This window comes from Gymnogyps californianus, chromosome 25 (genome assembly GCF_018139145.2).
Source record: "Gymnogyps californianus isolate 813 chromosome 25, ASM1813914v2, whole genome shotgun sequence".
Classification (NCBI taxonomy): domain Eukaryota; kingdom Metazoa; phylum Chordata; class Aves; order Accipitriformes; family Cathartidae; genus Gymnogyps; species Gymnogyps californianus.
Window position 1 is genome coordinate 4675024 of NC_059495.1, and position 13815 is coordinate 4688838.

At 40.1% G+C, this 13815-nt stretch overlaps 1 long non-coding RNA gene across 3 annotated transcripts in view; it reads right to left on the reverse strand.

Annotated features, from left to right (window-relative positions):
* Nucleotides 1–249: 249 nt before the first annotated feature.
* LOC127025897 (uncharacterized) overlaps nucleotides 250–13815 on the reverse strand; it is a 55845-nt gene continuing 42279 nt past the window's right edge. For all 3 annotated transcript variants that reach the window (XR_007767710.1, XR_007767709.1, XR_007767708.1), the window contains one exon: nucleotides 250–562. This is a non-coding gene — a long non-coding RNA (uncharacterized LOC127025897). The remainder of the gene's footprint in view (nucleotides 563–13815) is intronic.

Below are 13815 nucleotides of genomic sequence, written 5' to 3' on the forward strand. Positions count from 1 at the left end.
CACAAAGCAAACCACACAAGAACAAAGAACAGAACCCAAATGTTTGACTTCTGTATATGCAGAGTGGCATATAGTCCAGAAAGGATCACGAGTTCAAAGGCTCCTAATAGCACCAGATCATCTTTTCAGAGACCCTATCATGCATTTTATTGGAAAACAAGATTGCTACTACAGCAGAAAAGCAGCACTGGCTGCTGACTCAAACTTGCAGTTTTATTTGAAAGTGCCCCCCACCACTCCCACTGTTTTGCCTATATTCTCAATACAATCATACTTCATCCTGCAGTAGGTACCAAAACAGAGGCAACACCATAATCATCATAGATTTAAATATGGAAAAGTGTGGCACCTGTCCCTTCAAAAAAGCAAGTCTCTTCTTCCAGAGGACAGAAGAGTTTAAAGCCTAGTACATCATCTTGAAATCAGGATCGATTCTGTCACCCAGAAGCAGCAGAAGTAACTCTTTTTAAACCCTACCAAGACCTTGCAAAAGGTCTTAGCTTGGGAAATTGGACCATGTCAGAAGTCTCCAAGGCCGAATTAGCAGCTCAAGTGCCAAAGCCTAGAAAGAAAAAAAAAAGATTAAAGTGAGTGCCAGCAACAATAGAGTAATTGAAATCTGGACAAGAAAGTCTTTCAAAACATCAGGCTGGTAATTTATCAAAAGCTGCAAGTATTATATTAAGGGACCTCACATAACCCATCAGAGGCACTCGATTTCTGTCTCTTCATCCTGAAGTACTGAAAAATTAGATGCTTCTAATGGAATCCTCAGATTCAGATTAAAGCAATGAATGGCTTTAAGAGGACAGGATAGATGAAACAAACACGTCCATCCAGGAGGAGAAACTTCAGGCCAGTCATACCCCATCAGGAATTTAACTGAAAGTCAAGAATACTAAATATGCACACAGTGCCTAACTGGCTGAATGCAGAGATAGAACATCCTACAACCCTTCAGGCAGCACAGAATTTGTCAAAGATGGTCACAGTACTACCATCATTCACCTCCCAGGTATGCCTGAGAAGGTTTCCTTACCATACATAAATTGCAACAATTCCAAGTGCTGTGTAATTTATATACTTTTCCACAGAGTCAAGAGCAGAGTCTGGCCTTCTAGGACATAGGCAGATTAACAGCTTAGGACACAGTTAGTTCAACATGGAGCTCCATGCAACTCAGCTGTTCAGCTGCCTCATATAACAGGTTCTTACAGCAGAGCAGTATGAAAGCACTGACCAAGGAGAGAGGATGACCTCGGGCAACTGATGCTACCCCGTTAGTTTCTTTCTGCATTTATGTCCTACTGTACCACTTCCTTGAGACTGGGACAAAAGTACATTTATTAAAACTAAATCCCTGTCAGGAAATACTGCCTTTAGCCTCCCTTAAGCTAATATGCACCACCACAGGCTCCCAATTTCAGGATCTTTTCAGTCTTTGGCTTGGACTCATTTTGCAACTCTGGCCGAAGATGCTTGGATGCTTATTTATCCCTGGAAGTTGTGCAGACTCCACTCCAAGTCTTTGAATTCAGACCTCTCTTCCATTGCAATAGCTTCTGTTCGTTTTTGCCACTGGCTTTCTGAATCTCAACCCTATTTCCAGGGGGAGTATAGCACAGTCTCCAGGGCTACATCCAGTCTGGTTATAGGGAACTGAAGAGATGAAGCTTCTTCACTTGCCTTAGAGATAGCTCTAAAGTTATTGTTAAAATAGCCTATTCCTTTGAACAAAGGCTATGCTGCATACAATAGTGCTTCTTCTGTGCTGTTGAGTCACTGTCATTCAGGAAGCAGCACTAAAAAGTGCATTTAACTTTCTCCTCAAAGATCCATTTTGCAGGCTTAAAAAGGAAGAAATTTAAACAAGGAACACATCTCTAACTGGTGGCACTTTTAATGGAGAAACTGGGTGCAAAAAATTCTGCAAAATGAGACATGAAAAACCTCCATTTCTAAACTCTAGTAATTCTCATTGAACAATTCTTACTTTTTTTAAACAGAAACAAAGATCAAGATCATATGGCAGGGAACAGTGTGAACAAGTGTAACAGTTCTGAGAATGTACTAGAAAAACTCTCTCACATTACCCAGCGTACACTCCACACGAAAGTCCTTGTGAGTCAGGGCAGAAACTGTATTTTACACCTGGGATACTGAGGCACACTTGATCTAAACATCAAAGGAAGAACTTTTTTGGGGTGCTATCACATGCTAGCCAAGGTACACACCTAACCCTTCAGGTATTTACAACATACTGTTGTAGTTTGACAAGTTTTCTACCAGACAGATTTAAGGGATTTGCCTTAAATTGCAGACAAAAGCCACCTGGAGTTGAGTGGCTTCTGCTCCACTAGATGACCAGTTACCTTCCAAAAGTGGCAGTGCTGTAGGATGCAACACTAAAAGCTTCTACAGATCTCCCTTTAGTGCCTTGCCTAAGATCAGAAAGAACATACAGCACAGCAGGAACTGAACTTAAGAGTCCCTGAACTCTCTAACTTAAGGACCTCCTGTTCAACATGAACAAAGCATTTCTGCAAGTAACTAGTTCCATCTGCTATTTCATCATAGTACCCGATTAAATGCACGAGATTCAAACACATATTACCGTATTAACACCTTTAAAAAAAGCTATTTCCATCCAGCAAGCATCAGAATAGCCCCAAAGTGGACACTGTTAGTGAACATATTTAATGCACAGAAGTGCTGCATTTTAAAGAGTCTTTCCTGTGTGCTTCTTTAAACACCAGAGTGCATATTATAAAGAAACATTCAGTCACAGGCTAAAACACTCTGCACAGCCCTTCAGAGAACAAGTGGATAAGTTAACTTTGTTTTAAATGTTTATGTATACATTTGGACCTTGTGTTACATCCTTATCTGCAAGGCACTAATATATCTTCCCATTCACTCCCTCTTGATACTCTTCCATTATCCCTCCTTTCCCATACTCACTCAAGTTGCCTATGTCCCCAGGAAACCAAGTACTTAAATTTATAATCAGTAGCCAGTTGTCCCACAGATCTTTACTTAGTTCAGACCATCCTGAACTATGTCTTATTTATAGGACAGATTTGTAGTCACACCTTGAGGTAACTGTCTTTTATCCCCCCCCCCCCCCCCCCCCCCCCCCCTTTTCTTTCTAAAACCAAGGCTTGGGTTATGAACCAGACCATGGAATTTTTTTAATCCCTGTTTAGCCTAGCATGAAATTGTTTTCCAGGTAGCGATTAATTCTGCTGCAACTTTTCCCCCTTGTTGGGTAATTTGCTATGTTTGAGAAGACTATGCTAAACCATAGCTTCCCTGTTATCAGCAGTGTCCTAAGAGCTGTGTCAAGCCCTTTCGCACCTCCTGTCACAGCATATCTCACTAGTTCCCGTGTATTTTTTGAGGTAGTAGGTTAGCTTCTCTGAAACAAAATGGACGGACTAGCATATAACATGAAGGAATGATTGTCAGCTCACTGACTATTAAAAAGTAAACCTTTCAGAAAGAAAAGACTTTGTTGCAAAGGCTTTTTGATTTCACTCTTTATAATTTCATGTTTACTATAAAATGCAAACTGAATACCTGCTGCTTCTCCCTAGTCTGCATTCTTTCCCTTTTGAGCTGCATTCTCCTTAGAAAAACAAAATCAACACACCTTTTCAGAACAATTAATCTTGCTTACAAAGTGAACTAAATGTGGGGTTTTTTAATAGAGTGGAGGAGTTGTGTTTAGTTTTGTACCTTTCACTGTTGTGACAGTGTTTAACCCCCAGGTTAAATTAGTTGCCTTGTTATTGTAGTCTGATTCAAATACCTAAGTTTCCCTCATACTCCCTTGTTTTCTTCTCTTATCTCTACTCATTTATCTTCATTTAGCCCCTTCCTATTACAGCATTGCCAGTCATGTCTTACCACTTTCCTCACGAGAGCATTTTGGCTGCGATCCTTGCTCCTTCCAGCCACCATCACTTTGTTCTCATTTTCCTACTAAGCTGGTACAACTAGAAAAATCCAAGGAGATTGTCTGACTAGGGGAAGAGGACCCCACCTGCGCATAAACTTTACAAGAATCCTATCTCCCTCCTAGGAGATCATACAGCCGACTTCCAATTTGCTCATCATGACTTCTGCTGAACAAAGGTAGCAATTAATTCCTTTCCTACACTTCAAGATCACTTTGAGCTGTTCTTTAGCCATGGCAATGGACCTGGACATTTTCTTTAACACTTGGAAACTCTATTCTGGGCCAGTAATCCACTTTTACTTACTCTTCCAGCCATTCTCCATCATGAGCAAGAGTGGCAGAATTTGGGCCCTTATTAAAAAGCCCTCTTCATTAGGATACTTTTAGTCAAAATAACCCCAAAACTTACAGCTCTGACCGCTCCCTAACCTATTTGGAAATCTTAGCCCCGAAAGACTTGCAAGGGTCTGCAATTCTGCAGACAGCATCACAGTAGCCAATCTCTTACAGGAAGAAATGTCAGTCTCTAATAGCTGGACTCACTACAAATCATCCAGCTTACCTAGAAAGACCGTTTGACCAATTTCCAAGAATAATACCAATCACATGCTAGATTCTCTTACTGGAACTTCAAGTAAGAAAAAGATTACTTAGTGAAATTCCACTGAGTGAAAAACATTTGGTAGGGAGAAAAAGGACTGAAACCAACATCCTTGTTTTCTCTAGCTATTTACCCATTTTGTTTACATTTGAAAAATGAGTGTCAATTCCACTTAAAAATCAAAGCATTTTGTATTTAGGTCATTTTGTGCTCAGTTTTCCTTTAAAAGCCACAAAGTTATTCACACAGCATTTTCTGTGAAAAGATGGTTTTCATTTTCATTGTTCTCCTTCCCATCCCCCTTTTCAGCAGAAAAAGTAATTTCAAAGCCAGCTCTAAACAGAATTTGTATTCAGAACATTTATTGCTTTAATTATTGTTTGCATATGAAATTTCCAAGAGCATCCCTCTTAGGGGACATCTGTAGCTTGCCAGCTGAGCAGCTGGCTGAGAGATAAGGCTCATGGGTTCTTTGCTCAGCTTACTCCATAGGAGTTCCCACCCAACACTCACAAACAAAACTTGAAATCCAGGTCTGGGACTGATCTTGCTGCCACCTAATATACAGTCAACATGTTTATTCCACACAACAGAGAGTTCAGATATTCCCTACAAACTCAGAGTAAGTTAACAGGGAAGCATAACACTGTACAGATACCAGCTAAGTCTCAGAAGCAGACCAGTGACGTTCCTGCAGCATAGCGCTCTGATCTAGCCGGGCTGTATAATACGATCAGAGCTAGCTTGTTTAGCAGCAGTTAAAGACCTTTGCAGTACACTGTTCTGCACACTGGCAGCAAGGCCAGTAAAGATCTGCTACCTCACCTCTCAGCTTCAGGTTTCCTTCTCATTTGACAGGATAGCAATACATGCACACAATTAAACGAAGTAGATCAGGTGATACTGGTAATTCTAAGGTATGTACCATTCCTATATCTTAAAGTCTTTCAATTGATTAAGCCTTCACAAATAATTTAGCATAGATTTTGAAAAGCTCTATGAAGCCAGACCACAGCCAAAATACTTTGTAATACCACCAACTGCTATGGCTTTTGTTACAAAAACCAGTTTGGCTTTGAACCTAGTTTCCCCTTTGTGATTCATTTAGATGCACAGCAGACTACAGCTGGCATTTCATAGCACTATCAAAACTCTAAACTGGCACTGCCTTCCAACATTTTCCAAGCCAGGAAAAGCACAGAATGTCTGCCCCTTTTATTCTCAAGTCTCCACACCTGGAAGTGTCACACTTGGCCATCTATACCAGCACTGACATTACAGTGACAAGGCAGGAAAATAGTGACATGCATCCATTCTCCTTAGAGGAAGGCTTCACAAGCTCAGGGGAGTGGCACTGAAACATGTTGCCTTTAAGCATATGGTTACTAGCATGAAAGCAGCCCACAGCAATAGCAACTAAAGCTTTATGATCTGATAGCTGTTCAGTGGATGAAGTTAGGTACAACTTTTACAGTAAGTCTCCACTGCCTCCCCCACAATGGGCAGCGTTTTAATCTGCAAAGACAGCAGAGATGCCGAGGACTAAATCAGTGATATTTAATGCTCATTACAGGTCAAAGTTGAGTACTTGAAACATATTGTCTGATATGTGCATCGAATAGACAGTGAAAGGCCAGTAAATAGATCTGTCATCCCAGCACCTTTCACACAGAGAACTTGGTTATGCCCCGATTCAAGTCAAAGGCAAAACTTGTCACCAAGAAGTGTGCAGTGATTCACAATTTAGTCCTGCAAAGACCAAACATACCACCCACTCTAGTACTGTCTTTGTTAGCATGCTTAGAAAGCACAAAGCAACGCAACATGCTAACTTCTATTAATACTTACCTGTAGAGACAAAACCCCATCTCTGTGGCTGAGAGTATGGGGAGAGAGAATTGACTTCCTCCAGACCCCAAGTGAGGACTCATAAAGTAGGAAGCATCATTCTAACAAGAAAGAATGCAAAATGTTCTATGCAAAGAAAACCAAACAGGATGCCACAGATGGGGGAGACTGAATATATTGGTTTACACTAGGAAAAGCAAATACTAAAACTCATTCACCCTAAAAGAGAAACACATGTGAAATATCTTCTGTTCCTCTATGACAACTAAGTCCAGAGGTAAGCTGCCTCATTGTGTTCCATACTTTTTCCATAGCTGAACATAAGCAGAGTTTGTAGAGGATCTAATAGAGGATGGTGACAGTTACTGCTCTACCAAGTCCAAGAAAACTTAAGTCCTTAACTATACTTCCCCATCAACATCAAACCATGTTACTTTCCCACAAAATTCAAATAAGCTTTTGAAAACAATAGTCATTACACTAACAAATGCTCTGTCAGGACACATTTCATTTGCCAAGCCACATTCTTCTCATGTTGTTCTTCGAAGCACTCATTACAGTACACCATGCCTTAAATGAAGTGCCACTCCCCATTGTGAACTGGAAGTAGTAGAGCCTTTCTTCATTGAAAGACCATGCTTACTCAAAGGTTAGGGACTGAGAGTCCAGAGACCTTCAAGCACCATCTGTTTAAAGATAATACAATTGAGTTCCTCAGAAAAGGATGCACTATAGTATTTCTAAGACTGCCAAATAGCTTGAGGCATTACTGAAGTGCCTTACAGAACTTAATGGAAAATGCCAGTCTTTCTATGAGACTTTCCAATTTAATAGAATACACCCTTCTTGTAGCAATTCCAAAAGCATATCAAAGCCTACAGAGAACTATGTTTTCCATTAAACTCTACAGGGCTTCATTTAAATGAATACTTTTTTAAAGAACTTGATTCCATCTAAGAGTGCATCAGTCCCCATTTCTTTGAGATTCCAGTCCTATTCCTTTTGGGTTCAGCACCACGTAAGACTTAAGTTAACATCCACTCAGAGCCTCAATGCACAGCAGTTATATAACCCTCATCCTAGAAGGGTGGATAGAAAGAGGGTAAACAGACTTGCAGCAGTGGAATTTTGGTTCTTTGTCTCCCCCATCAATATTATGATAACCTTTCTGAATATCCCTGAAGTGTTTTCATCTTTCTTATCAATTTGTTTTAAAGACTACACAGTATCAATAGCTGCAAACTAGCCAGTCCTCTGCTTACAAAGCATGTGCAACAAACAAGAGCTGCGGTGCAAAGTTTGGCCACTTGCTAGGAACCACCACTAGAAAAGACACTAATTCTTTGCAGAAACTGTTAAGAAATGATGGCAATCGTATCTCTCAGCATGTGTTCAGATAGGAAATCTATTTAGCCAAGCCTCCTCTCAATATAACTTTGCTTATGTTATACTACATTCCTATCACCCTCCATACATGAAGAGGTATCACTTGGAAACAGTGCACCCTTAACTACACTTAAAATTCCTGCCTCAGCATCACATGCTGGCAGTTAAAGGTCATCATTATGAAAATCCCCAGCCTCCCCCTGCATCTCATCTAACACTTCCCAGGAAGAAACTTAACTTTCCCCAAATTTCCCATTCCTTATTTCTTTAGCACAAGGTACAATTTTTCCTTCACACATCTGACAGTGAAAGGCTATCTTAAAACACAGTCCCAGGTCTTCCATTACGTTTTACCGGAGGCTATCTATTTTGGTATAATAGGACACCACAAGCACACACAACCAGTGACCCATGCTCACTTTCCAAGCACATTAATGGCTGCACAAGGTACAGGATCCTATCTATGTCATCTCTGCTCTTTAAGCTGTCCTTTTCAAGCATTCCTTTTTACTTGTCCAGAAGTCTTCAGTGTTCTATTTTGTTGGCTTCAGCAAGGCTGGCAAGACCAGAGTAATTCATTAGTTTGATCTTTAACATTACTGAAAGGTATTCACTTGAACGTGAATCAGGATTTTATGATGTAGCAAGTTACTGCTTTAACCTCTTTATTTTAAGCCAAGTAAAGGTTAAGCGGATAGAAATGCAGAAAACTAGTCAAATATGCGATGAAGGATTACATATCTGTAGGGAACTATCTGGACCCTATAGAGCTGCTTATTTCCAGAAATTCTCATCCCCACCAGTTCTGACTTGACACATTTCTTGGAGAGGAATTTTGTTTTGGGGTATGAAATTGAGATCTGTAAGATACTCACCACACTTCCAAGTTTTTGGCTTTGGATGTTGTGAGCCCAAAGCAGCACTAAAAAGTCCCATACTGAGCTATCAAACACTGAGCCTGGCCTCACTTCAAGTAATTATTATGTAGTTGGATCCAATTCAGCAAAGTCTGCTGTATTTCAAAGAACTTTCATAGACCTAGCATTAGTTTTTTTTGTAAAACCTGGCATACAGGTTTTGGTCTTTTAAAGTTAAGAGGTGATTTATAGCATGACATGAAAGCTAGTGAAGACTCACTGATTTGGAATGCTATCATTGCTGAATCAGGAAAAAACAAATCAAGTATTGTATTTACTAGTCAAGTTTAGAAATAGTCTTTGATCAATAGGCTTTTGCAAACATGTCAAAGTGTCAAAATACTAAAAACTACCCAAGTTTCCCTTTAAAGTAGTAATTCTTCTCAGTCTAAAGAGATGAACAGGTATTCACTAATTTTATTCCAGCTGAGGGAACTGCCCAGAAAAAGTGAAATCAAAGACCAATATATAATAAATCATTCAACCACGTGGCTCTGACAAGTTGCTATGCCACATCTTCCACTAAAGCACAGTTGAATCAGGATGACAATCAGTAAAATAATGTACATCAAGTCCTCAACTTCTGCAGAGCGAAGTTTCACACTGTTCATGTGGCACATCTGACAAGAAACAAAACTCTTCCCTTAGTGCCTTAAAAACAATGTGCAATCTCAGTATTTCCTCTGATGGGATCATCACTCATACAAACTTAAAGTCAGCTTTTACTGTCTAACAAACATTTAAAACATCATTTTTAGTATATACATATAAAGCCAAGTTGTTGACCCCTGGGCTTTTTCCCAGTTTATCTGTGCTAGCAAAAGTGGCCAGCTAATAATTATTCCATAGGCTTAGAGCTTGACTGAACTGTTCACTGACTAAACCACTTTAAAGGACTTTACAGAGACTTAGCTGGAGTATAAATAGTATGAAAGCGGGACAGCTTTGTATCACATCAAAGCAACAGCATGCCAAGCCACAAAAACATTTTCAATAAAAGAAAAAAGGCTCCCACTTCACACCCCCCCAGCATTCATCACTTCTCTAGCAGAAGTAGTCTGGCTTCTCAGAAATATTTTAATTCCAGTACAACAAATCCAAAAGGGACTTGTTAGACTAAAGACAGTCCTGAACTGGAATTAGGAATTTGAACAGCCCCTAACCCCGGATAAATCAAGGAAGAAGACTAGTACCATTTCCCCGCAAGCTGTATTAGATTTGGAGTTCTGATGTGCTCAGTGCCCCCAGAGGAATATATGTCCCATTCCCACAGGACTAACACACTCCACTTTACAAATGCAAACGACTTTATGCACTCATAGCTTTGACTGCAGCAGGACAAGTTTTTTTGAGAAGAGTTCCATATATGCCGAAGTGTTTTAAAATCATAGCTTAATTGAGACAAGACAAATACATCAAGCTACAGCAGGGCTAGGGAGATTTGGAGGAGAAAAGCTCGAGATTGTTTCAGAGGACAGCTCTGCACATTTCTACTGTTACTGGAATTTTACCAGCTTCTGCTCCAAAAAAGGTTATAAAATGTAATTATGAAATAACTCCATGAAATTTGCCAGGGGTTTTACCGGATTTCCTGAAGTACAGTCCTCACTGAAAAATTGTACTGACCTCTGCTCTGGAGTCAAGAGTGTTCAACAGAAGTTTGCAGCTTTAAACCAAAAGTTGATTTCCCAATAGCTGACACAAGGCATCCTGAAAGTACACCTACACTACCAAGCAAGGGTGACACGTGTGGCCTTTAACCACTGCTTTCCCCAGCTTTCTCCCAGAGACATCCTACCATTCAGCATATGCTGTTCAGCTCCAGACATCCCAGCTTACGATTGTGTACTAATTAAAGAGGACAACGCTTTGCCCATATCCATGCTGTTCTCTACTCTAACCTTCACCAGGCTAAGGCATTTCATTCAGAGACATGGGTTTATGGAGAAGGGAGGATGCTGTCTGCAAACAGTAACCACAATGCTTCCACTACTTTAGCTCAACAGGTTCCACCAGCCAGAAGTGTCACTTCCCACAAGACAGAGCAAATAACATGCAGCAGGCATCTTGTTCCACCACAGTTTCTTTAAATAGCAGAAGATTATAAGATTGAGGTGACAGCTTTTATCAAATTACCAAGGTTTTTGATATACCAAGTGTGATATTACATCTCAAAAAGAATCAGAGCTATTTTTCCTCTGACAAGACAATTTCACACACATCACCACACTAAACATCAGCTCGGCAGGCAAGGAACGCCTGTTTTATTCTTTCATTAAAAAAATCCATTGGGCATTACAACACTACAGCTCATCTCTGGTATCAAGGGACAAAGCCACTTTAAATTCCTTATTGTCATTCTTAGAGATCAGAATGATCTTTTCAGGCCACCAAAGATAAAGCAGTGGCCAGGAAAGCAGAGGAAGAGCACAGCTGAGACTAAGAACTGTGTAAAGACAACCAGTCCAAAGGACAGAGAACTACACTAAAGTTAAGACAACCTAGACTCCCCCCCCCCCCCCAAAAAAAGGTCAAAGAATCTCAGAGGCTAGAAGGGACCTCTGGAGTTACACACTTTTACATGTACACTATCAGTACCTGCAGGTTGCATTATTCATGCCCACCAACCCTTCCAAATATCAGTTTCTTTCATTCCTTGCTAACAATATTCCCTATTAATATGAGCTAGTTTAGGACAGGAAAGTACAATAGCAACAAGCACATTTCTATGGGGTGATACTTCAGCAACAGTCTGGAAAATCTTCCCAGTTAATAATTAAGCAAGCATAACAAAGATAAGCTTTATGCCTTCAGTCAAATAGAGGACTTGTAAACAAACCGAATTATAACTACACAACATTTGACAATTGATACCTTTATCAAGCACTCAGAGCCTTAAGAAACTGAGCCTTATTAGAGCAATTCATTCAGAACTGGTCATGGCACTCATCGGTAAAGAAGGAATTGTCAACGAACAGAATTGTCACATACATACGGCTGGAGAATCCTGTCATCGGGCAATACTAAGAACTGATGAAAGACTAGAAGGCAGTTCAATGGACTGCAATTAGACTGGGCCCCTCTCAACATGTACCCGAGGACACCTCTCAACTACTATGCCCAGGTGTAACAGAAACAATTCTTTGCTTGCTCATAAGTTAACTAAGCTGATATGCTGTTTTCAATATACCAAACCTTGAAATAGTAAGTGCTTGAGTGACTAGAAACCTTTTTTTCATCATTAAGCAAGACTAAAACCATCTCATGCCACACGGCATGTAACATCGCTATACCCTGACAAGTTAAACACATACAGGCTATACAGAAGTCTCCTGTCAGAAGCATTAGGTCACTGGATCAGATTTTCTGCCACTTGTCCCAATGCAAATAACTTGAATTCCCTCTTCCTCCCTAGGGCTTGCAGGTTACAGCAAGAGGCAGCATGATTCACTGACCTTCATATGCAAATATACAGGTCACTACACCAAGAACTGCAAGGAAGGCATTACTCTGATGGCTCCAACTAAGCTAACTGCCACCTAGAGAGTTTGTGCTCCTAAAGGAATGCCTCCTAACAGAGAAAAAACTTAGCTTGCTAAAACAGCATTCCTGTGTGTCATTTGGAAAAAACAGAGCAAGGGCTCAATTTCCAAAGGGGCTGCTGACAATCTAGAAAGAGGTAGACTTCTTACACTTTGGGAGCAATAAATTACTGCTTATTCTAAGAATATCAAGAATGCATACATTGTGAAATCCTATCTCTGAAGGGATTCTTTAAGAACTGAAAAAATTAAGAAAGCAATTTTATAGCTAGCATGATACAAAGGTTTTACGTACCTTATACTTATGTCACACAGCATCTGAGTATCTCTGATATTAATTTATCATCTCCCAGGTTAGGAAGCCACTATTATCCTCCTTTTCCATGCTGGGGACTGACATAAGCAATTAAATGGCTTGTCCAAAATCATACAGAGCATCCACAATGCATCCAGGAAATTTATTTTTGGACTTCCAGGCTACGGCCACACAAAATCATCCCCTTTTCTTTAAAGGCAGTAACTTGGAAAAGTGGTCAGGCAGTTGGTATTTGAGGAAAAACATGCCAAAAAAGTCAAGGTAGCATAAGATACTAAACAGAAAAATAAGCTGATTTTTGCAGGTACTTTACAAGTACTTGTTACTTCCTCAAAAGCTGTATTAGCTATACCATAGATTCCTGTAAAATCTTAAGGAGATGGTATGTTAGAGGACTGATGCTTAAAGAAGTGGGAAGTGTTACTTTTTCTCCTGGTGACGGTTTGCATCAAAGTTTTAATGCCGGATGGCTAGGCTGCCATGGCAATTCATGGTTTCAATTGCTTGTTTTCATATTCTGACTTCCTTTTGACATTGCAATCATTGGAAGGTCAAGAATTGAGACCCTTCATGAAATTGAACTGCAGCCTAATTGACAGCTCAGAAAGTTCCACCTTAAGACAAAAGCAGAAAAACATAGGTTTGAGCGCTGGATCCCTGAGATCTTCGCAAAGAACCCTGAGAAAATGAATTGTTTTCAATGAGAAGTACAAGAGAATCATTTTCAAAGCAGGTAGTTTTATTTTCTTCTTCAATCTCTACTTTTGAACACCAAGATGGGTGCCACCGGCCCCAAAGCCATTTCAGTATCAAATACATTACAACAGGAAAATTACAGTTCAAACTCCCACCAAAACAGGAGCAATACAAATTCAGAAGAATGCTGTATTTTCTGAATGTCACAGCAGGTATGGAAACCCATCCTTTTTAATAATTGTTCTTGTTGCCTTAAATCATCAAAAGAACACAGCGGTTGGGGAAAGAACAGCAGCAAAGGGCCCAAAGAGAATTAAAAAGTCTCTCCCACTTTTGGAGAGTGCTCTGCATTCTAGCTAATACAGAATAAGATACCCTTAGTAGAATAAAAGACATGAGATCATCATGTAGCAGTGAAATCTATGGAAATCTAGCCTTTGCATTTCTTCTTTAGGGGAAGAATAAGGGTATTGATGTACTCTTGCACCCCCTGTGTATGAAGGGTGCAGTGCAGGAAAGATCCCAGCAGATCAACTTTGCAAAGTGGT